The sequence below is a fragment of the Heptranchias perlo genome, chromosome 1, assembly GCF_035084215.1.
Source record: "Heptranchias perlo isolate sHepPer1 chromosome 1, sHepPer1.hap1, whole genome shotgun sequence".
Classification (NCBI taxonomy): Eukaryota; Metazoa; Chordata; class Chondrichthyes; order Hexanchiformes; family Hexanchidae; genus Heptranchias; species Heptranchias perlo.
In genome coordinates this window covers 50,306,242-50,333,761 of record NC_090325.1, presented here as the reverse complement: position 1 = coordinate 50,333,761, position 27,520 = coordinate 50,306,242, and the positions used below count along the sequence as shown (strand labels likewise).

Here is a 27,520-nt window from a genome sequence, read left to right as displayed (position 1 = left end):
AGAATTCTGAGGCTGTTGACTTGACTTCCAAGGTTAGTGGTTGAGGCAGAAATTGTGTCAACATTCAAGATTAGATTGAAAATGTGGATGTCAGAAATGGGGGTCAAAGAGATATGGGAACAGGGTGGGTAAATGTGATTAGAACTATTTGCTCACATGGAGGTTAAACGCTAACATGGACTGATTGGGCCGAATGGCCTGTTTCTGTATTGTAACTTCTTTGAATTTCTATTTACTTCTCTTATACCATACTATGGAATAAAATGTGGAAAAATGTGAAGTTATCCACTTTGGTAGGAAAAACAGAAATGCAGTGTATTTTTTAAACTGAGAGAGATTGGGAAATGTTGATGTTCAAAGGGACCTGGGTGTCCTTGTACATGAGTACTGAAAAATAACATGCAGGTGCAGCAAGCAATTAGGAAGGCAAATGGTATGTTGGCCTTTATTACAAGAGGATGTGAGTACAGGAATAAAGATGTCTTATTGCAATTATATAGGGCATTGGTGAGACCGCACCTGGAGTATTGTGTACAATTTTGGTTTCCTTACCTAAGAAGATATACTTGCCATTGAGGGAATGCAACAAAGGTTCATCAGACTGATTCCTAGGACGGCGGGATTGACGTATGAGGAGAGATTGAATAGACTAGGCCTGTATTCTCTAGAGTTTAGAAGAATGAGAGGTGATCTCATTGAAACATACAAAATTCTTTCAGGGCTCGACAGGGTAGATGCAAGGAGGATGTTTCCCCTGGCTGGGGAGTCTAGAACCAGGGGTCATAATCTCAAAATAAGGGGTAGGCCATTTAGGACTGAGATAAGGAGAAATTTCTTCACTCAGAGGGTGGTGAATCTTTGGACTTCTCTACCCCAGAGGGCTGTGGAGGCTCAGTCATTGAGTAGATTCAAAACAGAGATCGATAGATATTAAAGGCATCAAGGGATATGGGGATGGTGCAGGAAAATGGTGTTGAGGTAGAAGATCAGCCAAGATCTTGTATAATGGCGGAGCAGGCTCGAGGGGTCGGATGGCCTACTCCTTCTCCTATTTCTTATGTTCTAATTTATTTCCAATTATTTACTCCTTCCTTTCCAATGTGTAAAGCATGTGGCAGAGGTAGCCTCTTCAAAAAAAAAACTGCAACAACACAGGAGCTGGTAGTGCTTAAGCGAAATTTCAACATTTATATCAGGAACATGGGCTTCTGCAGCTGCACCTTTCGGATTCTGTATCAATACAAAACATCCACATAAAACAGCAATAATTAAGTTTAACACACCATCAATCTCTACTGTATTTGGAGATCTCTTGTAGACAAAGTCGTACAAAGAAATGCCTAGGAAAGACAACAGCAACCAAACTGCAGCCTGTGGGTCAGATATGGTCCCTGAGCACACTCAATCTAGTACTAAAAGCTCAGGCAACTCTTTGGTGAACTTGTATTTATTTCCTAACTTGGTCTGTTTCAATTATGATAGCCTAGAAGCTTCGAAAGGAATGCTTCATTTTGGCTTGTTCATGAGTGGATAATTCCTAGAATCAGAATACTAGGATCAACATAGAATCTTACAGCACAGGAGGCGGCTATTTGGCCCATCGTGCCTGTGCCCTTTGAAAGTGCTGTACAATCTAGTCCCACACCCCAGCTTTTTCCCCATAACTCTGCAAATTAGTCCTCTTCAAGTACATGTCCAATTGTCTTTTGAAAGTTCCTATGGAATCTGCTTCCATCACCCTTTCAGGGACTGTGTTCCAGATCTTAACAACCCTGCGTGAAAAGATGTCTCCCCATTTCCCCTCTAGTTCTTTTGCCAATTCTTTTAATTTAAACCAACCCACTTGCCAGAGGAAATAGTTTCTCCGTACTTGTTCTATCATAACCCTTCATAATTTTGAATACCTTTATTAGGTCTCCCCTTAACCTTCTTTGCTCTAAGGAAAACAATCCCAGCTTCTCCAATCTCTCCACATAACTGAAGTCCCTCATCCCTGGTATCATCCTGGTAAACCTCCTATGTATCCCCTCCAAGGCCTTGACATCTTTCCTAAAGTGTGGTGCCCAGAACTGTACACAATATTCCAGCTGAGGCCTAAGCAGTGATTTGTAAAAGTTTAGTATGACTTCCTTGTTTTTGTATTCAATGCCCCTATTTACAAAGCCAAGTATCCCATATGCTTTCCTAACTGCCTTAACAACTTGCTCTGCTACGTTCAAAGATTTGTGAATATGCACCCCCAGGTCCTTCTGCTCTCGTATCCCCCTCAAAATAGTACCATTTAGATTATACTGCCTCTCCATATTGTTCCTCCCAAAGTGCATCACTTCACACTTACCCATATTAAATTGCATCTGCTATGTGTTTGCCCATTTCACCAGTCTGTCTATGTCCTCCTGAAGTCTGCAACTATCCTGCACACTATTTACTACATTGCCAAGTTTTGTATCATCCGCAAACTTCGAAACCGTACTCCCTACACCCAAGTCCAAGTCATTTATATAAAACAAGGACAGAAATGGTCCCAATACCGATCCCTGCATACTTCTCTCCAACCTGAAAAACATCCATTCACCATTAATCTCTGTCTCCTATCCCTTAGCCAATTACGTACCCAAGTTACCAGTGTCCCTTTAATCCCATCTGCTTCTATTTTCCAAACAAGTCTGTTACATGGTACTTTATCAAACGCCTATTGAAAGTCCATATATACAACATCTACTGCACTACCATCATCAACCTTCTCTAATACTTCAAAGAATTCAATCAGGTTAGTCAGACACAATTTGCCTATAACGAATCTGGCTGGCTGCCCCTTATTAGTCCATGCTGACAAATTAATGGGAACACAGATCTGAACTTTATATGTAGCAACTCCCAACCTCCCCCCTCACCCAGCTCCATGTTACACACTTATGCAATCCACAAAAACCAAAGAATGTACACCCGTGTAGGCTGGGTATTCTGTGGCAAGTGACTCACCTCCTGACTCCCCAAAGCCTTTCCACCATCTACAAGGCACAAGTCAGGAGTGTGATGGAATACTCTCCACTTGGATGAGTACAGCTCCAACAACACTCAAGAAGCTCATCACCATCCAGGACAAAGCAGCCCGCTTGTTTGGCACCCCATCCACCACCGGCACACTGTGGCTGCAGTGTGCATCATCTACAGGATGCATTGCAGCAACTCGTCAAGGCTTCTTCGACAGCACCTCCCAAACCTGAAACCTCTACCACCTAGAAGGACGAGGGCAACAGGCACACCATCTGCACGTTCCCCTCCAAATCACACACCATCCTGACTTTGAAAATATATCATGATGTGGAGATGCCGGTGATGGACTGGGGTGGACAAATGTAAGGAATCTTACAACACCAGGTTATAGTCCAACAGTTTTATTTGAAAATCACAAGCTTTCGGAGGCTTTCTCCTTCGTCCTCCTCACTCACCTGACGAAGGAGAAAGCCTCCGAAAGCTTGTGATTTTCAAATAAAACTGTTGGACTATAACCTGGTGTCATTGGAAATATATCGCCATTCCTTCGTCGTCGCTGGATCAAAATCCTGGAACACCCTACCTAACAGCACTGTGGAGAACCTCCATCACACGGACTGCAGCAGTTCAAGAAGACGGCTCACCACCACCTTCTCAAGGGCAATTAGGGATGGGCAATAAATGCTGGCCTTGCCAGCAAAGCCCACATCCCATGAACGAATAAAAAAATGTTGCAGCTTCATTGCACCAACCCAGACAAGTAATGCCAACTCTTGGGAGAGACAAAAGAAAATGTATGGCCAATTTCAGAGAAAACTCTAGGAAATTTCTCCCAACTCAAGCAAGCTCCAGGAGACCATGGTTAACCATGATGCATTATTCAACGCACAACCAATCCTTTCCCACATCTCTCAATTTCCTTAGAAATTATAGGACCAAACAAGTTAATTTCATCCATGGGACCGATCCCAAAGATTATCCCACTTTACCTGACACCCATGAATAGCCTTGCCTGCAAAAAAGTTATTCATCACCTTCCTAAAATTTATAACAGCCTCCTTTTCAACTGCCTCCCTGGGTAAGTAATGTCACATTTACCACCTGCAAGAACTTGTATCTTAACTTGTGCATTCATTCACCCTTTCTCGTCTAAGCATGATCAGTATGTCATTTTCCAAGAGCTTGTGTTATTGCTGCTCGCTTAGAATCCCGTTTAATCTATTCCCTTGTAGATCTTAAATACTTCAAATAAAATCACCTATGAGCCACATTTATTCTAAACCCTAGTAGTCTTTCCTACTCACCCAAATGCCCAATGCCATTTATTAACTTGCCCGTCTTTGTACTCCCTCCAGGATGACCACCCCCCCCCCACAATAATGACATTGTTTTAAATACATACAGTTAATAACCATGAGTTAACCATCACTTGCTGACAAATGGATAATCTGACTTGTTTATTGGTAACCGCAGTAAAATTTCTCCAAGCTACCATTAGGATCGAACTTGAGACATCTGTCCTCATTTTAGTCATCTACAGCTACAACCCGTTGTACCACTTTTGAGTTGGGTGGGCAGGGATGGAAAATACACACATCACTGTGTACTTAACTTCAGTATTCAGAATCACAATGCGGCTTCATAAGAAAAAAGGCTATGTAAATTGACTAATTTGCATTCATTACCAAATGTGTAATATTCAGAGACCAGTGTGAACATGTTGCATGCCTTCAACAAAAAGGCTGTAGAAAAATGTGCAAAATTAAAATTTCAATACAACAGCCTATGCTAGATTCAAACCCAAAAGTAAAATTCCAAAAAGTAAAAGGACAGTTTTCTACCCACTGTGCCACCCAAGTTCCCACTCAAGCATGCCATTTTGAAAGTAATCCATTCCTACAATTCCAGCACACATTGTATTCTACAGATCAATAATTAAAACTGTATGACAAAGCAAATCTCACCATACTGTATATCATTAAAAATAAATACACACGGACTGTTAATACCTCCTCTCATGTCAGTACTATAACCGTGGCTAAAGCCTAAAACACAACGTATATTAGAGAAGATTTTAAGTAGTTATAAAGCACTACATTTACACTTCTACCGTCATGGGCCCATAATTGCCCAACATCAAGTTTCCAACATTAACTTTACTAAAGAGAAATTTCAAACAGAACACAGGAGAATCAAAGAAAAAGTCACCGTGGGTCACTCCAACACTGTTAGAAAACTTTCAAAGACAATAATCTAAAACAATAAATAATTCCAGACAATAATCTGGGACAAAATTAATTGCCATTTAGAAAAGTACGGACTGATAAATGAATGTCAGCATGGATTTGTTAAAGGAAAATCACGTTTGACTAACTTGATTGAGCTCTTTCATGAAGTAACAGAGAGGGTTGAAGAGGGTAGTGCGGTTGATGTTGTGTATATGGACTTTCAAAAGGCATTTGATGAAATACCACATAATAGACTGGTTATCAAAATTAAAGCCCATGGGATTAAAGGGACAGTGACAGCATGGATACAAAATTGGCTAAGAGACAGAAAGCAGATAGTGGTAAATGGTTGTTTTTCATACTGGAGGGAAGTTTTTTTTAAAAATTTGTTCATGGGATGTGGGCGGCACTAGTGAGGCCAGCATTTATTGCCCATCCCTAATTGCCCTTCAGAAGGCGGTAGTGAGCCACCTTCTTCAACCGCTGCAGTCCATGGGGTGAAGGTTCTCCCACAGTGCTGTTAGGAAGGGAGTTCCAGGATTTTGACCCAGCAATGATGAAGGAACAGCGATATATTTCCAAGTCGGGATGGTGTGTGACTTGGAGGAGAATGTGCAGGTGGTGTTGTTCCCATGTGCCTGCTGCCCATGTCCTTCTAGGTGGTAGAGGTCGCGGGTTTGGGAGGTGCTGTCGAAGAAACCTTGGCGAGTTCCTGCAGTGCATCCTGTGGATGGTACACACTGCAGCCACTGTGCGCCGGTGGTGAAGGGAGTGAATGTTTAGGGTGGTGGATGGGGTGCCAATCAAGCGGGCTGCTTTGTCCTGGATGGTGTTGAGCCTCTTGAGTGTTGTTGGAGCTGCACTCATCCAGGCAAGTGGAGAGTAATCCATCACACTCCTGACTTCTGCCTTGTAGATGGTGGAAAGGCTTTGGGGAGTCAGGTGGTGAGTCACTCGCCGCAGAATACCCAGCCTCTGACCTGCTCTTGTAGCCACAGTATGTGTGTGGCTGGTCCAGTTAAGTGGTGTTCCCCAGGGTCGGTATTAGGACCACTGCTCTTTTTGATATATATTAATGACCTGGGTATAGAGGGTATAATTTCAAAGTTTGTAGACGACACAAAACTCAGAAATAGTGAACAGTGTGGAGGATAGTATCAGACTTCAGGAGGACATAGACAGACTGGTGAAACGGGCAGACACATGGCAGATGACATTTAACAGAGTGTGAAGTGATACATTTTGGTAGGAAGAATGGGGCAAGGAAATACAAAATAAACAGTACAATTTTAAAGGGGGTGCAGGAACAGAGACACCCAGGGGTGTCTGTAATCAAATCTTTGAAAGTGGTAGGACAAGTTGAGAAGGCTGTTAAAAAAGCATATGGGATCCATGGCTTTATTAATAGAGGTATAGAGTACAAAAGCAAGGAAGCTATACTAAACCTTTGTAAAACACTGGTTAGGACTCAGCTGCAGTATTGTGTTCATTTCTGGGCACCACACTTTAGGAAGGATGTCAAGGCCTTAGAGAGGGTGCAGAGAAGATTTACTAGAAAGGTACCAGGAATGAGGGACCTCAGATGTGGAGACACTGGAGAAGCTGGGATTGTTCTCCTTAGAGCAGAGGTTAAAAGGAGATTTGATAAAGGTGTTCAAGATCATGAATTATTTTGACAGTAAATAAGCAGAAACTGTTTCCAGTGGCAGAAGGGTCGGTAACCAGAGGACACAGATTTAAGGTGATTGGCAAAGGAACCAGAGGCGACATGAGGAAACTTTTTTTTTTAAACGCAGCTAGCTGTTATGATCTGGAATGCACTGCCTGAAGGGGTGGTGGAAGCAGATTTAATAGTAACTTTCAAAAAGGAATTGGATAAATACTTAAAGGAAAAAAAACTGCAGGGCTGTGGGGAAAAAGCAGGGGAGTGGGATTAACTGGATAGCTCTTTCAAAGAACCGACACAGGCAGGATGGGCTGAATGGCCTCCTTCTATGCTGTATCATACTATGAAAATATGAAACTATGAAACACAGCTGGCTCAAGGGCAGTTTTGGCAAAGACCTAGCTAGGAATGTTTACAGCTGCCCATCTATTTTGGCCAGGGGTAGCTGTGTAGCTCTGGTACAAGATACAAATATTAGACTTGCAATATAGAAAGAAAAGGTTGCAGAAAAATAAGTAGTAAACCATTTTCCTTTTCACACCAGAACATTCCTTTCCTTTGATAGTTTCTGTGACCTGGATTTAAATGTCTACAATGGATAATGTAACATGATGACTAACATAATAGTAACAGCTTTCTAAGTAACTGGGCCAACAAGTCACCAGGAAGCAAGGATACAATCAAAAAATAGGTATGCGTTAGGGAAGATTTTACAAAACAATTATTCACCATATTGCACAACATAAATGATTCTGTTTTTTCCTCCATCAACAATAAAATTAAACCAGATTTACAATCGTTTACTTAAAACATGATATCCAGTGACATTTGCAGAAACACATTATAAAAACAGAAAGGGGATTCCGGGTCATGGTTAATTCCAATATCAAGACATCTTGAGATAATGGCCCAAGAGATTCACACGTCACAAAAACGTAAAATAGATGTTAGTCTGGAGTTGTAGACTGTTAAAGTCTGAGTTCTACCAATTTTTACAAAAATAAATGGGGTAATTCATCCAAATAAAGCAGAAAAGGGTTCCTGAGGCTACACAATGTCTCTTGCAGCTACACGACCCCAACACGCCCTTCAATTTAATCCATCTTGTAAAATCATTTTTCAAAAAAACTCACCCCGCAGGCTACAAAGAACAGGAAGAGATACATGTCATCAATCTGATAACTGGCACCACCCACGAGCCCCAACAAGAATCGAAAACATGTACAAATTTTCCAAGCTATCTAATAAAAAAATACATTGCATCTGAAAGATTTAAAAACTTTGAACGGAATGTTTCTTTTTCATTTCTTGCCCTTTACAGGAACCAATCGGTTCACACTGGACCCACTCGGCGGGTTTCCGGGGTGTGACGACTTGAGAAGTTCAACCAGAGCGAGATACTTGATGACAGAAAAGTAACGGGTGGAGGAGACGAGACAGTGAGGGAGCGGGTGGAGGAGACGAGACAGTGAGGGAGGGGGAGGAGGGCAGCTCGGCTTCCCGAGGTTCTTCAACACCAACATGAACATGTGAAGCGGAGACCAGGAGCGCTGCAAGAAACCCACCGAAGGAAGCACATCCAGCTGCTAAAACTCGGCGCAACCCACACTTTCTCACTCACGTCTCTCATTAACCGCAGGCACTTTGCGCTTCCCCTTGCGCTCGCTATTCTTAATTTAATGCTCCAGAGCGCCCTTGCTCCATTACACGAGGTTTCGCGTGTCACTCACTCACCCCTCTCTCTCTCTCTCTCTCTCAGAGCTGGTAGAAGTTTTTTCCGCTAATTTTCTCACTCCAGCTGTTGCTGCTCAGTTGCGGCGCATGTTCCTGCCCAAAGACTGCAGGAAGGCGAAAAGAAACCCAGCGCTCAGACAAAGTCCAGACTCCACCCTCCTCCGCGTCCCGGCGCACGTTCCAGAGTGACGTCACACAATGGGCGGGCCCTGGAGCAAAAAGGCTATTTGTGACCTCAGAATAGAGGTTCTCTTTTTTTCAAATCATAAACCAAATAACAGAGTCAAATAATAATTTCATTATAACGATCCAGGAAAGCCTCAAAGCGTACCGGCCGACACCGCGTGCTCCCTCTCCGGGGTCACCCGGGCGCGGAGAATGACCATCGACTCCAACCCTCTCCCTGGCCACTGTCTGAGGCTGAACCAGACTGTTTGCTACCTTGGCGTCCTATTTGAACCTGAGCTGAGTTTCTGACCCCATATCCATTCCTTCACCAAGACCACCTACTTCCACCTCCGTAACATTGCCTCAGCTCATCTGCTGCTGAAATCCTCATCCATGCCTTTATTACCCCTAGACTCGACTATTCCTATGCTCTCCAGGCCAGCTTCCCACCTTGCACCCTCCATTGAGGTCATCCAAAACTCTGCTGTCCATATCCTAACTTGCACCAAGTGCTGTTCAGCCATCAACTCTGTGCTCGCTGACTTGCATTGGCTCCCAGTCTGGCAACACCTTGATTTTAAAATTCTCATCTTTATTTTCAAATCCCTCCATGGCCTCGCCCCTCCCTACATCTATAACCACCTACAATCCTCGAAGATCTCAGCGTTCCTCCAATTCTGGTCTCTTGAGCTTCCCCGTTTTCTTCGCTTCACCATTGGCAGCCATGCAATGCAATGATTGGAGAGGGGGACAGGCAGGTGCTTTCATGCTGAGATGTGTTTGTTTACTCTTGGCAAAACCCAAAGGCAATTAAAAGTCATTGCTCCACAATTGGCGGCCATGCCTTCAGCTGCCTAGGCCCTAAGCTATGGAATTCCCTCCCTAAACCTCTCTACCTCGCTCTTCTCCTTTAAGGCACTCCTTAAAATCTACTTCTTCTGACCTAGCTTTTGGTCATCTGTCCTAATACCTCCTAATGTGGCTCGGTGTCAAATTTTACATCGAGTCTACAGCACAGAAACAGGCCATTCAGCCCAACTGGTCTATGCTAGCGTGTATGCTCCACACGAATCCTGTTTGATAATGGCTCCTGTGAAGCGCCTTGGGACATTTTACTACGTTAAAGGCGCTATATAAATGCAAGCTGTTGTTGTTGTTACTTTGTTGTAAATTATTCAAGGCTTTGGCTATTATTTCTGTGTCTGACATCATAGAATGCAAGTTTAGGTATTCACCTTGCAAGTTGTCAACTGGACTGGAAATGTTTAGCTACTGTTTCTTAGAGGCATTCGGTCATGGCTCATTTTTCAGTGCAATTATACTTTTGCAACACAATGATAAAACTGACACAAACTGCATTGGCCTGCAAAAAAAAAGTTTGCAGAATACTGTGACAGATCCTTTTAATTCAAATTGCTGCTAAATTTGTGATGTCTAAACTAAAATCATTGCATTTTTCCTTTCTGAACTTTAAAGAACTAGTAATTACAGAATAATAATTTTAAATGCTGTCAAATGCAATTTACATAATATATTCTTGTATACATATAACGTACCTCATTTGAATAATGATAAGACAGCAGCTTGGAAACCACAATTACTCTGCCATTTCCCAATTCCATCACTTGCTCCTTCAGTCCCAGCCCTCTTGCTTCAATTTACTAGGGGAAGGAGAGTTTGTCAACTCTTTCTTGACTCTCCATAGTGTGCAACCAGCCATCTCACCAGCTGACACATAATCACAGTAAATAAAATGTGTCCTCATGAGAAATCACACCCTCCGTTTTTCAAATTGCTAAAGTTTGTGAGCACATGACATAAAAAAGATTCCATTGTTTATGGAAAAATAAACCATAAGTGAATCAGGATCTAAGAAGTCATAGCACCTCCCAAACCCGCGACCTCTACCACCTAGAAGGACAAGAGCAGCAGGCGCATGGGAACAACACCACCTGCACGTTCCCCTCCAAGTCACACACCATCCCGACTTGGAAATATATCGCCGTTCCTTCATTGTCGCTGGGTCAAAATCCAGGAACTCCCTTCCTAACAGCACTGTGGGAGAACCGTCACCACACGGACTGCAGCGGTTCAAGAAGGCGGCTCACCACCACCTTCTCGAGGGCAATTAGGGATGGGCAATAAATGCCGGCCTTGCCAGCGACGCCCACATCCCGTGAACGAATAAAAAAAATAAATAAATAAGCCTAAAAGGCGAGGACATAATGCTGGCCAAACTCATTGGTAGTTAATTTTTGATGAACTGTAGACTCTCATTGTATATGTGAAAGTCTCTAAGTAGAACAAATTAATGCCCTAAATTTTGCTTTCTCTCAAGAATCTCCAAGAGGGTTTACTGGGTAAAAGTAATATCTGATTGAAGGTGTAGTAAACGGTGAGAAGGATAGTAATAGACTTCAAGAGGACATAGTCAGGCTGGTGGAATGGGCAGATACGTGGCAGATGAAATTTAACGTCCTGGGATGAAAGGGTTGTCTTATGAGGAGAGATTGAGTAGAATGGGCATGTATTTTCTGGAGTTTAGAAGAATGAGAAGTGATCTCATTGAAATGTATAAAATTCTTTCATAGTCTCAAGACAAGGGGTTGGCCGTTTAGGACTGAGATGAGGAAAAATTTCTTCATTCAGCGTTGCGAATCTTTGGAATTCTCCACCCCAGAGGGCTGTGGATGCTCAGTCATTGAGTGTATTCAAGACTGAGATCAATGGATTTTTGGACCTAAGGGAATCAAGGGATATGGGGATAGGACGGGAAAGTGGAGTTGTGTTTGAAGACCAGCCATGATCTTATTGAATGGTGGATCAGGCTTGAGGGGCCCTATGGCCTACTCCTGCTCCTATTTCTTGTGTTCAGAGAAGTGCGAAGTGATACATTTGGCAGGAAAAATGAGGAGAGGCAATATTAACTAAATGGTACAAATCTAAAGGGGGTGCAGGAACAGAGAGACATGGGGATATATGTGCACAAATCTTTGAAGGTGACAGGACAGGTTGAGAAAGCAGTTAAAAAAGCATACGGGATCCTGGGCTTTATAAATAGAGGCATAGCGTACAAAAACAAGGAAGTTATGTTGAACATTTATAAAACACTGATTCGGCCACAGCTGGTATATTGTGTCCAATTCTGGGCACTGCACTTTAGGAAGAATGTGAAGGCCTTAGAGAAGGTGCAGAAAAGATTTACTAGAATCGTTCCAGGGATGAGGGACTTCAGTTACGTGGATAGACTGGAGAAGCTGGGGTTGTTCTCCTTAGAGCAGAGAAGGCTAACAGGAGATTTGATAGAGGTGTTCAAAATCATGAAGGGTTCAGATAAAGTAAATAAAGAGAAACTGTTCCCATTGGTGGAAGGGTTGAGTACCAGAGGACACAGTTTTAAGGTGATTGGCAAAAGAACAGAGATGACATAAGGAAAATCTTTTTTACGCAGCGAGTAGTTATGATCTGGAATGTGCTGCCTGAATTGGTGGCGGAAGCAGATTCAATTGTGGCTTTCAAAAAGGAATTGGATAAATACTCAAAAGGAAAAAATTTGCAGGGCTACAGGGAAAGAGCAGGGGAATGCGACTGGTCTTACAAAGAGCGAGCTCAGGTTCGATGGGCTGAATGATCTCCTTCTGTGCTGTAACCATTCTATGATTTATTGCATCTAACAACCATCAATCCTACCATCCAACCAATCTGATTGGTTGATACTGACAACTTTGAATACCAGTGGAAAAAAAAAGTTCATTTTTCTTGTAAAATAATGGCAATCTGACACGTGACTTTTCCAGCCAGCCGCCTCAAAATATTGCTCACGTTGGTGGCAGAATAAAGGACCAGGTTGCCCATGCACCTGCAGTGGTGATGCAGCCTAGTGAAAGTCCTCTTAGAACCCCAGAACCCAGGAGCCCTGAAGTGAGGGCCACATTGGTCCCAAGAGGTTCGTAATATCACAGTACAGCCAAGTGACACTGGCATCACTGGCCCTCAAGTATTACCTCGGTACAGCACTAGGAGAGGTTTAAGAATAACACAGAGAAGCACCAGAGGTAGGCATGATGGTAATAAGAAGAACTTGCTGTAAATATATATGTATACAGTAGAACTATTTGTGATTATGAAGCTTGGAGTTCTGAAATTTGTCTGTTCTTTGTTTTGTGTCTGAAAGGATTTTAGGAGATCAGCTTGCAACAGAAGACGGAGTTCCTTCTATGTTGCCTTCCTGAACTAATGCCTCCTTAAGCAGACTTCTTCTGAGACATCATCAAGGGAGTGGCTTGGTTTGTAGACCCTGATGGAAGGCTACTTCCTAGTTGTTGTACTTCTCCTAGTTCATTTTCTTCTCCTTTGGTGTAGCCTTATCCTGCGTGCCTTTCTCATTTCCTCTTCCTCCTTCTCCTGTTTTGCCTCCATCATAAGGATATATATGGGAATGCCCATAGTGAATCTCATCTGCAGTGGAGGTCCCTGTACTAGAGGCCCTAAGCAGTCTTTGCTTCCTGCATGGTGCTCAAGCTTCTGCCATATGAGGGCTGCTTCTTCTGGTTGGTAACCAGTTGCAGACAAGCATGACACATAACTTTCCCACAGATCAATGGTCTTTCAGAGCCAGTGCCCATGGCAAGAAGACACACAGATGATGGTGCTGTCTCTTATGACAGCAGGACACACTGCTCTCCAACCAGCACCCTCTGATGCTTGCACATCTCTGGCAGTAACACAAGAGGTGCACTTTGCAGCAAGTCCATCCTAAGATTTAGCTGCGATAAGAAGATAGCGACTTCAGACCCAAGACCTCCTCCTGATACACAGCAGCTGACCACCTCATATATTCCTGCCACTCAAGTAGCACCATGAAGAAGTACAAGATTAGGATTAAAAGTTCAAACAATACACACCGGCACACAGGTGAAGCAAAGTGGTTTAAAAAGAAGGCAGCACACATTGTATGGATTGTAAGTAAAGTCACATTATTGATTGTAAATAAAATTATGGTAGCGCTAAAATTGTCCATGCAGACATTGGCCCGGAATTTCCTGGAACAGCGGAATGTGTGGCGTATGCCCTTAATCAGGCAGTTGCACTCTCCGTTCATCTTGCGCTATACTTATGCCAAAATTTCTTGGAAAATCAATTTGACTACGGCACAGTGAACTCAATGGTGAATCAGGGACCACATTTGCAGTGCAGGCAATGGTTTACTCCACAGATCAACAACATGTCACTATAAAAAGCTGAGAACAGATACCATAACTCAGAGTGAGGCTTGGCACTGGGAGACAAGTGAGCTGTCTGTTCTGAGATCACCTAAAAATCAATTTTTAAAAGTTAATTTCCATTAACAAATGTTGTAAAATGCTGCGAAAAGAAAAGTTTTAGTGTACTGCACATCCCCTTTTCCGCTAATATGTCACAGAAGGAATCAATATAAAGTACGCAGAACTTCAGGGATGAGGACCTGCAGACCCTTCACAATGAGCTAGGGCTGAGGCAAGATCAGGTACCGGGGACACTAGGGGCGAAGGCTCCTGTCAAGGTGAGCCAGGTGGCATGGAGGGACGAGACTGAGGCTCTGAGCACCACTTCAGTCCACCCTTGGGCGACCAATGCCGGAACAAGTACAATGACCTGACCAAGCAGTCAAGGTAAGTAGTCTCTAGGTTTCCAACATTTTCAGAACTCAGCATTTTATTCAAAATAATAGAAAGAGACAGCAAAAATTGTTTTTTTTTAAAGGAAGTAGCTAGAAAGGTATTGGCCTAGCAATGGAGTGATTGGAAAGGGGGACAGGCGGGTGCTTTCATGCTGAGATGTGTTTGTTTATTCTTGGCAGAACCCAAAGGCAATTTGAAGTCACCGCTTCACCATTGGCGGCCGTGCTTTCAGCTGCCTAGGTCCTGAGCTCTGGAATTCCTTCCATAAACCTCTCCGCCTTTCTACCTCTCTCTCCTCCTTTAAGGCGCTCCTTAAAACCTACCTCTTCTGGCCTAGCTTTTGGTCACCTGTCCCAATATCCCCATATGCGGCTCAATGTCAAATTTTGTTTGATAACGCTCCTGTAAAGCGCCTTGAGACATTTTACTACGTTAAAGGCGCTATATAAATGTAAGTTGTTGTTGTTGTTGATGGTTGGGCTGGAGATAGTTGGGCACAAGCTCAGCCTTTGCAAGGACGTTAAGTGCCCCATCATGATTGTGCGGAGGCCTCGACATCCGTCCCGCAGCTGATGCCTGAATTCCCCAGCCAACGCTGCCTCTGCATGGACCCTGATGAACGTACTGCTGAATGTTGCGAAGGGATGGGAACAGCCTTTCCAAAGTGAGCTGCTGATGAATTTGGCAACATGTTACTGCTGAAGGACACATTGCAGTGCCTGCAAAGTCCCCTCAGAGCCCCAAACAAGCTGGCACTTCAACACCTGCACCTTTGCATGCCAAGAAGGATAGGTAGGTTTGGAGGAGGCATGTCTGGAGTATAAACACCGGCATGGAACAGTTGGGCTGAATGTCCTGTTTCTGTGCTGTACATTCTATGTAATTCTATGTAACATTCGGTGCACTTAACTTTATTCTGTGTTCTCCCCACAGGGCAAATTGCCAAAATGCATGAGAACCGGAGGGGGTAGCCCCTACCTGTAAGCTCATGAGGAGAGGGCCCTGCAGCTGCAGGAATTCCATGGTGCTATGCATATGGCGCAAGGTGAGATCAGCAATATATGTGCTGTTTCAGAGCCCCTTGCTTTGTCTTCTGGGCAGCAATCCGCCCCAGGAGAAGATTAAGAGGAGGCCCGATAGAGGTATTTGAAATTATGAAGGGATTCGATAGGGTGCGTGTGGATTAGTTGTATCCATTTGTGGTTGTAAGGTGGAAACAGTAAATTAGAATGGGAGGAGGATCATGTGGCATGTAAACACTGGCATAGACCAGTTGGGTCAAATGGCCTTTTTCCGTGTTGTAGATTGAACCCCTGTTAAGCAGGATCGACGTCAGATCAGGACTGGCGAGGATTAGGAGCAGGATTATGGGGTCCGCACCTGAGAACAAGGTTGCTGTAGGAGCATCACAGGTACTTGCGAACTCTGGGGTCCATCGACCGCCATTTGAACTTGATCTCTGTAACCTCCTCCAGCCATACATCCCTCCAAGATCTCTGCGTACCTTCAATTCTGGTCTCCTGCGCATCCCCGATTTCCCTAGCTCCACCATTGGTGGCCGTGCCTTCAGCTGCCTAGGCCCTAAACTCTGAAATTCCCTCCCTAAACCTCTCCTTCTCTCTACCTCTCTCTCCTCCTTTAAGACACTCCTTAAAACCAGCCTCTTCTGACCTAGCTTTTGGTCACCTGCCTCAATATCCCTTAGTGTGGCTTGGTGTCAAATTTTGTTTGTAACACTCCTGCGAAGCGCCTTGGGACATTTTACTACATTAAAGGCGCTATATAAATGCATGTTGTTGTTGTTGTTGTTGTTGATCTGCAGCAGGCCGGATATAATTTTGCCCATGATGATTGTGCGGAGGCCTCGATAGCCGTTCTACAGCTGATGCCTGCATTCCCCAGCCAACGCTGCCCGCAGCTGTGACAGTCATGGACCCCGAGGAACATGCTGCTGATGCTCAGGATGGCACTTCCCAGGGCCCCATTCTCCTTCCCCCGGGCTCTTCACCAGTTGCACATGCCTCGCAAGGCCAGGGCAGTCAGGAGCTACCCTACACTGATGCAGTCAGCAGCAGCTCCATCACAGGAGACAGCTGCCAGTTGTCAAACCACACCTCTGCCGCATTTCTCTTCGGAACAGCATTGTTTCCATCCCCCCCCCCACCTCCCTAATCCCGACCAATGCATCTGATTCAGAAATCCTAATATTGGCCAAAGTGCCCGGAGGGGGAAGTGTGGGGTCACGAGGGAGTAGTAAGGAAGTGCAGGAGTGAGTTAAGAGAGGAGTAGGAGATTGAGACATAAAGGCTGAGTGCAGGAAACAAGGGTAAGCTGGCTTGAAGGACCTGCTGAGGCATACTGAGAAGAGCAGGACACTGACAACCTAGGGCTGACGGAATGTGAGCAGGCTACATCCTAAACATGCACTGAGGCTGAGAATGAAAATGTAAGAGATCAAGGATTGAGTGCCAGTGCTAGACAAGGACCCAACCGGGAAGACAGCACCTGTAGAGAGCCCTAGATGCAGGAAGAGAGTGCCTACAGAGATCCTGTTGAGGGCAGGGTGTAAAGAGTGGCTGCAGGGACCCCTGGGTGCCATAAGAGAGTCCCTGTGGAGAGCTGTAGGTGCAGGAAGAGAGTGCCTACGAAGACCTGGGTGCAGGGGGGCAGTGCCTGCAGAAAGTCCTGAGTGCGGGAATAGCATGCTTGCGGACAGCCCCGGGTGAAGGAACAGAGTGCATATGGAGGGGCCTGGATGCAGAGGGCTCAGTTTTCGGGGGCAATTGCGGGTGTGTTGGGGGCGGGGGGCTCCAAAATCGCGGAAATCCTGTTCGGGTTTGGAAGCCGGCTCCAAACCGCTGAATTCCGAATTTCCCAGGGACCCACCCGTGTGCGCGCAGGGGACCCGAAAACGGAAACGGCTTTAATTGCTGGCGAGATGACAGTTAAAGAGCTCATTGAGGTACTTAAGGCACTTTACCAATGACAGATGAAGTAATTGTAATGATTTTTAACTTATCTGGGCGGCTTGCCCACCGCTTCTGATTCACGCGCCGGATCAGGGAAAAAGAAACTAAATAAATTACATAAAACACCATAGAAGGAAGTTAAAACACAAAATGAACCTACCTTTGCACCCTGCTCCGATGTTCGATGTCTCCCTCTCTGATCTCCTCCTCTTTACCCCCCCGGATGTCCTCCTGATGTCCCCCTCTTCACCCCCCCCAATGTCCTCCCGATCTTCCCCTCTCCCTCCCGATCTTCCCCTCTCCCCACCATTGTCCCCCTCACCTCCCCCCCCGATCTTCCCCTTTCCCCCACCCCGATCTTCCCCTCTCCCCCACCCCGATCTTCCCCTCTCCCCCACCCCGATCTTCCCCTCTCCCCCACCCCGATCTTCCCCTCTCCCCCACCCCCCCCACCCCACCGATCTTCTGTTCCGGTGCCAGATGACGTCTCGCGCTCTCTCTTTCTCTCCCTCCCACTTCGCGTTGCAGCTCCTGATGGCAGCCAGCCTGTCAATCAGTTTGCCACATGCACCTTCACACCCGTTGCCAACCCGCCACCATTGTAAAATCGACCCCAGGAAGCGGGAGCAATAAGAGTAAGAATCAGAGTGCAGCAAAGGCCCCTGAATGCTGATGAGCCTGAGCCCTGACTGTGACAGAGGCATTGACAAGAGAAGCCTGGCAGAGCCTGGAGAGAGGCTAAGAGCCCTGAGAGCAGGCTGGGTATGGAGAACTGTGTGTCTTTTGTGTCAGTGAGCACTTTCATTAATGTGTTTACTTGAAGGACTCAACCACTTTCAAAGCCCGGGCTTGGAATTGATATTTTCCCTTATAGCTAACAGTTGGACGGAGATGCTGCAGTCTATGTGTATGCGGTGTGCACAATTTATAGAATCACAGAAATTTACGGCGCAGAAGGAGGCCATTTGGCACACCCTGTCTGTGCCAGCCGATAAAGAACTATCCAGCCTAATCCCACTTTCCAGCACTTGGTCCGTAGCCATGTAGGTTACGGCATTTCAAGTGTACATCCAAGTACTTTTTAAATGTGATGAGGGTTTCTGCCTCTACCACCCTTTCAGGCAGTGAGTTCCAGACCCCCACCACCTGACTGGACTATTGATATCTTCCTGCAGGGTACAGCTTTCCTCTTCACTATCAACCACACAGCCAATTTTTGTATCATCTGCAAACTCCTTAATCATGTCCCCTACATTTAAGTCTAAATCATTAATATATACCACAAAATGCAAGGGACCTAGAAGAGAGAAGTGTAGAGGAAGAGAGGGATCTTGGAGCGCATGTCCACAGTTCCCTGAAGGTAGCAGGACAGGTAGATGAGATGGTTAAAAAAGCATACTGGATACTTTCCTTTATTAGCCGAGGCATAGAATATAAGAGCAGGGAGGTTATGCTAGAACTGTATAAAACACTAGTTAGGCCACGGCTTGAGTACTGCGTACAGTTCTGGTCACATTACAGGAAAGATGTGATTGCACGAGAGAGGGTACAGAGGAGATTTACAAGGATGTTGCCAGGACTGGAGAATTTTAGCTATGGGGAAAGATTGGATAAGCTGGGGTTGTTTTCTCTGGAACAGAGGAGACCGAGGAGAGATTTAATTGAGGTGTATAAAATTATGAGGGGCCTAGATAGAGTGGATAGGGAGGACCTATTTTCCTTAGCAGAGAGGTCAATAACCTGGGGGCATAGATTTAAAGTAATTGGTAGAAGGATTAGAGGGGAGCTGAGGAGAAATATTTTCACCCATTTGGGGAGGGCAAACAAGGCAAGGGAATACACTCCCAATTATTGTGTATTCCCTTGCCTTGTTTGCCCTCCCCAAATGCATTACCTCACACTTCTCTGGATTGAATTCCATTTGCCACTTTTCTGCCCACCTGACTGGGCTATTGATATCTTCCTGCAGGCTACAGCTTTCCTCCTCACTATCAACCACACAGCCAATTTTTGTATCATCTGCAAACTTCTTAATCATGTCCCCTACATTTAAGTCTAAATCATTAATATATACCACAAAATGCAAGGGACCTAGAACTGAACCCTGCAGAACCTCACTGGAAACATCCTTCTAGTCACAAAAACACCTGTCGATCAATACCCTTTGCTTCCTGCCAATGAGCCAATTTTGGATCCAACTTGCCACTTTCCCTTGGATCCCATGGACTTTTACTTTTTTGACCAGTCTGCCATGTGGGACCTTGTCAAAAGCCTTGCTAAAATCCATGTAGATTATATCAAATGCGCTACCTTCATCGACCCTCCTTGTTACCTCCTCAAAAAATTCAATCAAGTTAGTCAGACATGACCTTACCTTAACAAATCCATGCTGACTGTCCTTGATTAATCCAGGATATTTAAGGAGTTATAGCTGTTTGAATCTGAGTGAATCAGTTTGGAACTTCTAAGAGATAGAGTTCAGACTAGAACAGCTCCCTCTGTTGTAGGAAAAAAAGAAAAAACACACTGTTTTTTCTATGTGCAAAACTGTGTGCAAAAACTGTTTACAAAAGAACAGCTTACCATTTAGATTGCATTTTCTTAACTGTTTTCCTTTTGAGAAGCTGGACAGAAGAATATTGACGATAATTATATATATTATATTGCTGTATATTTCTTTGTTCATGTTTTATTAAATACATTTGTTTAAACTTAAAGCAACATCTGTGATGATCTACGGCTTAATGAAGGTTGGGAGAAAGATCCTGTAGAGACATAAGATAATTCCAGTAGCTAAAATAATTAGAACCATTGAAAAGATACAGCACAGAAGGGGGCCATTTGGCCCAACATGTCCGCGCCCGAAGAACAACCAGGTGCCCATTCTAATCCCACCTTCCAGCACCCGGTCTGTAGCCCTGCAGCTTACAGCACTTTAGGTGCAGGTCCAGGTACTTTTTAAAAGAGTTGAGGGTCCCTGCCTCTACCACCAATTCGGGCAGCGAATTCCATACACCCACCACCCTCTGGGTAAAAAAGCTTTTCCTCATGTCCCCTCTAATCCTTCCACCAATCAGCTTAAATCTATGTCCTCTAGTTCTTGAACTCTCCGCTAGGGGAAACAGGTACTTCCTGTCTACTCTATCTGGGCTCCTCATAATTTTGTACACCCCAATCAAGTCTCCCCTCAGACTCCTGTGCTCCAAGGAAAACAACCCCAGCCTATCCAATCTCTCCTCGTAGTTGCAATTTTCAAGCCCTGGCAACATTCTTGTAAATCTTCTCTGCACTCTCTCCAGATCAATTACGTTCTTCCTGTAATGTGGTGACCAGAACTGCAGACAATACTCCAGTTGTGGCCTTACCAGCGTTTTATATAGTTCCATCATTACATCCCTGCTTTTGTATTCTATACCTCGGCTAATAACGGAGAGCATTCCGTATGCCTTCTTCACAACCTTATCTACCTGCCCACCTGACTGGCCTATTGATATCTTCCTGCAGGCTACAGCTTTCCTCCTCACTATCAATCACCTTTAGGGACCTGTGCACATGCACTCCAAGGTCTCTCACTTCCTCTACCTCTCTCAATATATTCCTGTTTACTGCAAATTCCCTTTTACGGTTTGCCCTCCCTAAGTGCGTTACCTCACACTTCTTAAATTAATTAAAGAATTATTCTTCTCGGTATCCTATGTATGTTACTAAAGGTTTATATAGATATCAATGCTCTTGAAGGCATAGTGACTGTTACTTACCCACTAGAATGATCCAAAAACACAAAAGCCAAAACATCTAGAGAAGAAGCTGAATAGACTGAAAAATGTAACATGGAACTACCAGCAAGGATGGTGAAACAAGAAGCTATGATAGGATTCAAGAAGGAACAAGACAAGTTCCTATTAGCAAGTAGGATTCAGGGATATTGGATATAGAAATGCACCAATGTGGTCTTGAGGGAAGTTGAATGGGTAGGCGAGATGTACTGATAGTAACAATTTTTAGGCAGGAATAGACTATGTTACACAGTTCCTGTATCTATATAATTGACAAATTCATATACTGATTATCTGAGTAGGTCTGCAGCTATCTTTAACTTTATACCCCATTCACAACCATTTCAGGTCTTCCTAATGTAAGGCAGACCTCGTGAATGGAAATTAATTCATTGTTATAAGTCAAGAGCGATGTCTTTTTTTTAAAGCCTTGATACCTCACAGATTGAGTTTTCTTTTGAACTTGTTCTCAGGATGTGAGTGCCACAGGCAAGTCTGCATTTATTACCCATCCCTTGGTAATCTGAGTAAGTGATGGTAGGCCTTCCCATTGAACCACTATAGTCCTTGTCAAACCCCTCCATGACCTCGCCCCTCCCTATCTCTGTAATCTCCTCCAATCCTACAACCCTCTGAGATCTCTGCGCTCCTCCAATTCTTGCCTTTTGCGCATCCTGATTTTAATTGCTCCACCATTGGTGGCCCTAAGCTCTGAAATTCCCTCCCTACACTTCTCTACCTCTCTCCTCTTTTAAGATGCTATTTAAAACCTACCTCTTTGATCAAGCTTTTGGTCACCTGTCTTAAAATCTTCTTATGTTGGTCTGTGTCATATTTTGTTTGGACACGCTCCTGCGAAGCTTGTTGGGACGTTTTATTGCATTAAAGGCATTATATAAATGCGAGTTGTTGTTGTTGTTGTTGTTGTGTTCATAGTGCTCCCATGATAGTGGTAGCAGGGAATTGCAGGTTGAATGGGAACTCCACTTGGCAGTTTTGGCTGAAGACCCTTGCAAACATTTCAGCACTCAGGTGCTGGACTCTGCCAAAGTTGAGAATGGGGATGTTCATGGACCCTCCTCCTCCTGTTCATTGCCTGATCCTCCACCTCCATTCTCAATTGAATGGTGTAGAGCTATAGACTGTTGCATTTGGTGTTTAGCATGCAGGTAGCACTGTGTTGTAGTTTTACTAGGGTACGCTTGGCATTCTTCCTGGCATGCTCTTCTACACTCCCTAATGAATCAGGATTGGTCTCCCAGCTTGGTGATGATGGTGGAGTGAGTGATGTGTCAGGTCATGATGTTACAGATTGTGGTAATATACAATTCTGCTGCTGCATTTGATGGGCTAAACCGTGCCCAGTTTTGGGCTGCTAGATCTGTCCTTAATTTGTTCCACTTAGCATAGTGCTAGTGCCCTGATGGAGGGTATCCTCACTGTGAAGATGAGTCTCAGCCAACTTGGTCAATGGCGGTACCATTGAGCCAATCTTCATGGTGGGCATCTATACTTTTCCTTGCTTTTCTCAGTGCTTCCTCAACTGGAGGAGGGCCAATTTCTGTGGGATGAGAACAGATCTGGCCCGGGTAAATTGGAAACATAGATTGGCGGGCAAAATTGTAATTGAACACTGGGCAGCCTTTAAAGAGGAAATGATTCGGGTACAGACAAGGTGCATTCCAACGAGGGAAAAAGGTAGGGCAACTAAAGCCAGAGCTCCCTGGATGACAAAGGAGATAAGAGAATAAGATGGAGCGGAAAAAAGCGGCATATGACAGGTGTCAGGTTGATAACACAAGTGAGAACCAGGCAGAATATAGAAAGTTAAGAGGGGAAGTGAAAAAGGATATAAGAGGGGCAAAGAGAGAGAATGAGAATAGACTAGCGACTAACATAAAGGGGAATCCAAAAGTCTTCTACAGACATGTTAACTGTAAACGGGTAGTAAGAGGAGGGGTGGGGCCGATTAGGGACCATAAAGGAGATCTACTCATGGAGGTAGTGGGCATCGCTGAGGTACTAAATGAGTACTTTGCATCGGTCTTTACGAAGGAAGAAGATGCTGCCAGAGTCTTGGTAAAGGAAGATATAGTTAAGATACTGGATGGGCTAAAAATTGAGAAAGAAGAGGTACTAGAAAGGCTGGCTGTACTTAAAATAGATAAGTCACCTGGTCCGGATGGGATGCACCCTAGGTTGCTGAGGGAGGTAAGGGGGAAAATTGCAGATGTACTGGCCATAATCTTCCAGATATCCTTAGATATGGGAGTGGCGCCAGAGGACTGAGAATTGCAAACGTTACATCCTTGTTCAAAAAAGGGCATAAAAATAAACCCAGCAACTATAGGCCAGTCAGGTTAACCTTGGTGGTGCGGAAACATTCGGAAACGATAATCTGGGACAGAGTTAACAGTCACTTGGACGAGTGTGGATTGATTGGGGAAAGTCAGCACAGATTTGTTAAAGGCAAATCATGTTTAACTAACCTGATAGAGTTTTTTGATGTGGTAACAGAGAGGGTAGATGAGGGCAAAGCAGTTGATGTGTATATGGATTTTCAAAAAGCATTTGATAAAGTGCCACATGGTAGGCTTGCTTTTAAGATTGCAGCCCACGGAGTAAAGGGGGCATTAGCAATATGGATACAGAATTGGCTAAATGACAGGAAACAGAGAGTAGTGGTGAACGGTTGTTTTTCGGGCTGGAGGGAGGTGTACAGTAGTGTTCCCCAGGGATCGGTGCTGGGAGCACTGCTTTTCTTGATATATATTAATGACTTGGACTTGGGTGTACAGGGGCACAATTTCGAAATTTGCGGATGACACAAAACTTGGAAGGGTAGTGAACAGTGAGGAGGATAATGATAGACTTCAAGAGGATATAGACACTCTGGTGGCATGGGCAGATGTGTGGCAGATTAAGTCTAACGTGGAAAAATGCAAGATGATGCATTTTGGTAGGAAAAATTAGGACAGGCAATATAAACTAGAGGGCACAATGCTAAAAGGGGTGGAGGAACAGAAGCATCTGGGGGTGTATGTGCATAAATCGTTGAAGGTGGCAGGGCAGGCTGAGAAAGCAGTTAAAAAAGAATAAGGGGTCCTGGGCTTTATAAATAGAGGCATAGAGTACAAAAGCAAGGAAGTCATTATGAACCTTTATAAAACACTGGTTCGGCCACAACTGGAGTATTGTGGGTCCAGTTCTGGGCACCGCACTTTAGGAAGGATGTGAAGGCCTTAGACAGGGTGCAGAGGAGATTTACTAGAATGATTCCAGGAATGAGAGACTTAACTTATGTGGATAGTTTGGAGAAACTGGGTTTGTTCTCCTTGGAACAGAGAAGGTTGAGAGGAGATTTGATAGAGGTATTCAAAATCATGAAGGGTCTAGACACAGTAGATAGAGAGGAAACTGTTCCCATTGGTGGAAGGATCAAGAACTAGAGGGCATAGATTTAAGGGGATTGGCAAAAGCAGCAAAGGTGAGATGAGGAAAACTTTTTTACACAGCGAGTGGTTAGGACCTGGAATGCACTGCCTGAGGGAGTGGTGGAGGTAGATTCAATCATGGCCTTCAAAAGGGAACTGGATAAGAACTTGAAACGAAAAAATGTGCAGGACTACGGGGATAGGGCAGGGCAGTGGGACTAGCTGGATTGCTAGATGCATAGAGCCGGCGCGGATTCGATGGGCCGAGTGGCCTCCTTCCGTGCTGTAACCATCTATGATTCTATGATTCCTCAAAGTGGTGTTCCAACACAGAGGAGTACTGATTCAGCAGTTAAAGGTAGCAATTGATGGTTAACACTTTGCTTTGGGGTAAAAAAGGAGACGCAGAGGGACAGACATAAAGATGTTCACAGATGCACAGGAAGAGAGTTGTTTATTATCAAGGACAAATATATTATATGAGTTAGTCATACATTGGGATATCTTACAAAATATAAAAATAATTTTGCTCAGATCTTCAGAATTTTCCTGTAATAAAATTAAAGGTGCAAACCCTGATATGGCCAGAAGAGCAAAACGTGTAAAGTACAAATTGAAGGAAGTCACACTTGAACTGTACAATGCCCTAAAAAAAAATCTAGATTTACTCAACAGTTGGGTGTTCTAATGGGGGCAACCAACTGGGAGAGTTGCCTATAACATCCTATAATATCCCCATCCTCAACCATGGTGGAGCCCAGCACATGAGTACAAGACAAGGCTGAAATATTTGTGAGCATCTTCAGCTAAAAAGTGCTGAGTGGATGATCCTACCCAGCCTCCCCATCATCATAGATGTCAGTGCCCAGCCAATTTGCTTCATTCCACGTGACATTAAGAATCGGTTGAGTGCACTGGATACAGAAAAGGCCATGGGCCTTGACAACACCCCAGCTGTAGTGCTGAAACCCGTGCACCAGAGCTAACTGCTCCCCTAGCCAAGATGTGTTCAATGCAGCTATGACAGTGGCATCTACCCAATAATGTGGAAGATTGCCCAGGTATGTCCTTTCCACAAAAAACAGGATAAATCTAACCCTGGCCAATTAACGCCCTTTCGGCCTCTAAATGGACGGTGTCATCAATAGAGCCATCAAGTGACTCCTACTCTGCAAAAACATGCTCACTTCAGATTCTGACAGAACCACTTGGCTCCAAGCCTCACCATAGCTTTGATCCAGACATGATGCGGTCAGAGTAGCTCCCCATAACATCAAGGTAGCATTCAATGAATATGACAAGAAATAGCCCTAGCAAAACTAAGTTCAATGGGGATCAAAAGGAAAAAGCCTGACACAAAGGAAGATGGCTGTGGATGTCAGAGGACAATCATCGCAGACCCAGGACTGCTGCAGGAGTTCCTAAGCCCAATCATCTTCAGTTGCTTCATCAATGGCCTCTCTGTCATCAGTCCAGGAATGGGATTGTTCACTTACAATTCCATAGTGTTCAGCTCCATTCACAATTCCTCCAGTAATGAAAGACCCCATGCCAACCTATAGCAGTTGTAAACAATTTTACAACACCAAGTTATAGTCCAACAAATTTATTTTTAATTCCACAAGCTTTCGGAGGCTTCCTCCTTTGTCAGGTGACGAAGGAGGAAGCCTCTGAAAGCTTGTGGAATTAAAAATAAATTTGTTGGACTATAACTTGGTGTTGTAAAATTGTTTACAATTGTCAACCCCAGTCCATCACCGGCATCTCCACATCAACCTATAGCAGGACCTGGAAAACATCCAGGCTTGGGCTGACATGTGACAAGTAGCAGTCACACCACCTATCTGCCTGGCAACATCCATCTTGAACAAGAGAAAGTCCAGCCATCTCCACTTTACCTTCAACAGCAGCACCAACAACATATTAGGAGTCACCATTGACTAGCAGCTTAACTGAACCAGCCGTAACAATACCTTGGCTACAAGATCAGGACAGAAGCTGGGTTCTCTTCAACAAGCGACTCACCTCTTGACGCCTCTCCATCATCTACAAAGGTCAAGTCAAGAGTATAATGGAATACTCAATAATCGTCTGGATGGGTGCAGCTGCAACAACACTCGAGAAGCTCACCATACAGGGCAGAGCAGCTTGCTTGAATGGAATTCCTGCTATTGGACTTCACATGTACCCCTTCCATTACTGGTGCACTGTGGCTGCAGTATGTATGATTTCCAGATGCACTGCAGCAACTGACCAAGGTCACTTCAACAGCATCTCCCTCCCCTGTGACCTCTTCCACTGAGGTGGATAAGGACAGCAATATTGTGGGAACACCATCATCTCCAAGTTCTCCTCCAAGGTACACACCATCCTAACTTGGGCACGTATCAGTGCTCATACATTGTCACTAGGTCAATATCCTGAAATTCCTTACCTAACACCATTGTGGGAGTACAATTGCCACAAGGACTGCAGCGATTTAACAAAAAGACGCATCACCACCTTTTCAGGGCACCTAAAGATGGACAATAAATGTGACCTCGTCAGCGTCACCCACGTCAGAAGAACATTAAAAAAAAGGAAGGTTCTTTTGGATGGCCTTCCGTCTCTATATCCATTCAATGATTAGCCCGCCTGACAGATTTCAATGGACTAATACCAACTGTAGACCACAAACTGGTGAACGCCGCAGGGACTGGTGTATAGTGGATACTAGCAACATTATTATTTAGTTTATACGGCGCACTACAGCTGCAGCGTATACGATTTACAACATTGTTGTCCTTTGTTTTTGATGGTTTAGTTCTTTATTAGTTGTGCCCCCTTTAAAAGGGGGCCACTTTGTTTTTGGTTTAGGGGGCCACTTTCTTTTTATTGTTTAGTTTATT

General features: G+C 44.4%; 1 protein-coding gene across 2 annotated transcripts in view; it reads right to left on the bottom strand.

Annotated features, from left to right (window-relative positions):
- The window catches only part of tln1 (talin 1), a 241,293-nt gene extending 232,545 nt beyond the window's left edge, over positions 1-8,748 (bottom strand). For both annotated transcript variants that reach the window (XM_067984951.1, XM_067984967.1), the window contains exon 1: positions 8,626-8,748. The gene's annotated coding sequence lies outside the window, so the exon portion shown is untranslated. The remainder of the gene's footprint in view (positions 1-8,625) is intronic.
- Between the last annotated feature and the right edge of the window lie 18,772 nt (positions 8,749-27,520).